At 41.8% G+C, this 4,125-nt stretch overlaps 1 pseudogene; it reads left to right on the forward strand.

Annotated features, from left to right (window-relative positions):
• Window positions 1-2,435: 2,435 nt before the first annotated feature.
• LOC132243674 (olfactory receptor 6Y1-like) lies at window positions 2,436-3,363 on the forward strand (annotated as a pseudogene).
• Window positions 3,364-4,125: the final 762 nt, after the last annotated feature.

Genomic DNA, 4,125 nt, shown 5'->3' on the forward strand with positions numbered 1-4,125 from the left:
GTTTAATTAATGGCGCTCTCTTCCAGCCCAGTAGCCCAAGACACTGGAAGCAGTTTTCCTGGGCATCTCTCAAAAAAGCATACTAACACTTTTTGTGCTCCTGGGACCCAGTCTCTGGTGCATGGTACCAGCTTTAAGCCTCAATGCCACCTCTGCCCTATCTATCTTTGGAAAGATATTATAGTTGGTATTTGTAATGTTTTGCAGCACACAGGCCAAAATTAAAAGGAGTACCATATAGTAGCACCTGGGTACACCCCACTGCCCTCTACTTTGTCTTGGGAAATGCACAATAGAGCTCCATGGTTATCCAAAAGCTCCACAGCTGGTAGTTGAAGAACATCTTCAGTGGACTACAAGTGTAGGCATTTCTGAGCCATGCAAGCAGAGGAGAAGCTGGGCCCCAAAAGAAGTAAGGCGGGGCAGGGCGGGGGGGAGGATGATTACCCTCTCTAGCATGATACCAGGAGTGCTCTAGGCAAAGGACCTCCAGATCATTATAGGCACCAGGCTAGAAAACCAGAGTATCTTTGTCTAATGGACCTTGCCAAACAATTTGGTGGTCACATGGCTGAACCATTATTGATAGCCTAGATGTCCTGCAGCCAGTTGAGGAAGAGGTGATGTAGAACATGAACCTTCCCTCTCTTCATGAAGTCAATGTGGAGCCTGAAAAAATTATGTGGTTTTACCTTCCTCTGGAGCAGAGGACAAGGCCTTCCAGCTAGGATCTTTGAGCATATATTAGCAATCTCTTATCCAAGCAGGATATTGGCTGCTTTGCTTCCCCTGCTTCACCTGTAGCAGGTTAAGGTGTTATGTTTTAAGGTGTGTCAAGGTTAATGGTAATTTTGTGAAGCGTTTAGATTATAGGGTGGTGTGGACAAGGGATGATCCTGCCTTAGGCAGGGGTTTGGACTAGGTGACCTCTAGAGGTCTCATGCAGCCCTGCTTCTCTCTCTCATTCTCTGATTCAAGGTGGTGGTGACTGCAGGTAATGTGGACCAGGCAGGAATGTCTTGGCCGTGGTTTCCTGCTCCAAAAAGTTTCCCCCTGGTGTAGCCCCATTGTACTATTCCCAAAACATGACTACACTGTTAGGTTGTGTCTGGATTTCTAGAAATTAAGTACACCATCCAATGTTCGTGCATATCCCAGGCCCTTGACAGATGAGATGATCAAAAGATTGGGGGAGGCCTGCTATATATCAATTTTCGCTCACACAAATGGTTACTGGCAAATTCTTTTGCCAGTCCCAGCAATGTGGTTCAGGGACATGGGTACTGTCCACTTAGGCCACCTGTGCATTTTGGTCTGCTAAAGACCTACAAAACTACAGGGATGAATCTAATTCCTTTTCATGTGCCTATATGACAAGCATTTGGGTGCTTAACTGCAGTTCTTGACACTTGGGAACAGTTTGGGACTCTACTTTTCCTTGTGGTCAAAGAGAATCACCCTGCAGTTGTATCGGTTAGAAATACGCTGGCAGAGGAACATTGCACCCTGTAGCCCAATAACCCAGTGCTTTGGACACTTGCAAAGAACTAGGAAACCCAGTTCCAAGGACACCATTACCCAGAGGGCTTTTGAACCTGTTCCTCCCACATTTAGATGTTCAAACTACTAGACCAATGGTTAAGCATTGCTCTCAGACACCACCTTGAAGCTGTGAACTCCCACTGTAAATGCTATTGCTTTTAGTGATCATTGATTCTTTAGGGAGATCAACTGATGAGAAGTCAATACTTCTATAGGTACCAGATGCTCATGAGGATGTTAAGAGAAATTCAATCTATCATACTCTACTCATACTGAAATTTTAAATGTCATTGCTCAACTCTTAAACCTTTTCCTCTGGCACTTCTGAAATTCATCTTAAAGAGGACGCATGATTTTTCTTTAACCTCTCAGATTTATTAATTATCACACTGTGTTTCTTGGTGTCGACATTCTTTCTGCTGATCTCATTATTTAAAGTGTATCTGCAGAAGACAGAAAATACTTCAGCAAAGTCTCTACTCTTTAAAAAATGGGAGAAAGGGTAAGTGCTGACTTTATACCATTTAGTTAAAGTGCTTTTGGTGGGTGGTGAGGAGCTTTTACTTGTAAGATGAATCCAGACAAATACTAATGAAAGACAGATCCCTTTCAACTTAAGGGAAAATTTCTGATGATGTCTATATAGAAAATTAGGAATAGCAATGGTATTTATTTTCTGTGCCACTAATATACTATATGTCTTCTAACAAATAATTTTACCTCTCAGTGTCCATGTGTTGTCAGTTTTAATGTGGGGAGTCTTTCAATCTTTCACTCTCTCTCCCTCCTGTTTCTAAATGCTTGAGATTTTCATGTATCCTGTGGTTATTTTAATCCTAATTTTTTTTGTTGCCTTCCCTATGTCCATAACACAGAGTGGACATTATATAGCAATGGAAACAGGGAACAGGACAATGGCTACTTATTTCATCGTCCTGGGCTTTCCCAGTCTTCAGAAACTGCATCTTTTGTTATTCTTTGTTGTCCTGACCATCTATCTCCTGACCCTGGTGGGACATACTCTCATCATCTTACTAGTTCGTGTAGACTCACGCCTCCACACCCCCATGTACTTCTACCTCAGCAATTTCTCCTTCCTGGAAAATTGGTACACCTCCAATATCATCCCCAAGATGCTGAAAGTCTTCCTGGGAAATGACAAGTCTATCACCTACACAGGATGCATTACACAGCTGTACTTCTTCATGTCCTTGGCGACTGCTGAGTGCTTTATCTTGGCTATCACGGCATGTGACCGCTATTTAGCCATCTGCCACCCACTGCAGTATCCAACACTTATGGACAATAGGGTTTGCTTTCGACTGGCTCTGTGCTCTTGGGTAGGTTCCTTTCTGGTCATTATTCCACCTCTAATCTCACTGTGTAAACTGTCTTTCTGTGGGCCCAATGAGATTAACCACTTCTTCTGTGATGTGTCACCTTTATTGAAACTCTCATGAGACTGAAACAGTTGACTTTGTTGTGGCCACTAGTGTCCTTGTGAGCTCCATTGTCCCAGTCGTGGTTTCCTATGCCCTTATCATTGTCACCATTCTGAAGATGCCCTCGGCCACAGGGCGCCAGAAAGCCTTCTCTACTTGTGGCTCCCACCTGGTTGTGGTGTCCATCTTCTTTGGTACCCTGATATACATGTATGCATGCCCAGCCTCCCTTGACTCTGCAGACTCCAGCAAGGTGTTGTCCGTATTCTACACTGTGGTGACCCCAATGCTAAACCCCATTATATACTGCCTAAGGAACAAGGAGGTCAAAGAGGCCCTCAGAAGAGCAGTGAAAGGCAGGCATGCACTACTGGGATAATTTTTTAGCAGGGTCTTGCCTTTAAATTGAAGAGAAATGCAGTACAGTGAGGAGTGGGTGAGTGGCTGATACTAAAGCCATTTTTTCATTAAGTATATTTTTCCTTTCAACTCAGTTCATTTTGCATCTCTCTCTCTCTCATGTTCAAGAAGTGAGAAAAGATGATCCTAATAATATATCTAGCTAATACTCCTGTTTTTATAGGATTTGTAGTAATATAGGAATGTATACTTCATCTCCATAAATAAATAACTTACTGTCTTACAGAAACTCTCTTTCCCTGTCTGTTCGGGTCTATATACTCATCACTATAATAGCTGTCTGGGTTTTCACTGGGACAGTCCATTCTCTTTCATTATAATATTTTGTTTTATAGTTGAAATACTTATACATAAAATATGTGTTTGGTTAATGAAGAATTTTTGTTATTAATGAATATCTAAAATTCCAATTTAGTTAATATATTACTTACATTACAGGGGAATGAACCAAGCCCTTCGGTTACTGACATTTCTGAGACTGAATATCCTGTGTTTCCCTATCTAGAAAGTCCATCCTGGACCTAAGAACCTTTTCCTGATTAAATGTTTCACTTAAAACGGTATGTTACAATGCAAAGTTTTATTTTGAACGAATCAGCATTTTGCGTCAATCACAATATGTCACGAAGAGCGACATTCTGTATTTTTTGCTCCTCTGACCAGATCAAGAATTCTTGTATTCAAAAGCTTGTTTAACTTTCTTTTAACCATGCAGTTGGTT

This window comes from Alligator mississippiensis, chromosome 11 (assembly GCF_030867095.1).
Source record: "Alligator mississippiensis isolate rAllMis1 chromosome 11, rAllMis1, whole genome shotgun sequence".
NCBI classification, from domain to species: domain Eukaryota; kingdom Metazoa; phylum Chordata; order Crocodylia; family Alligatoridae; genus Alligator; species Alligator mississippiensis.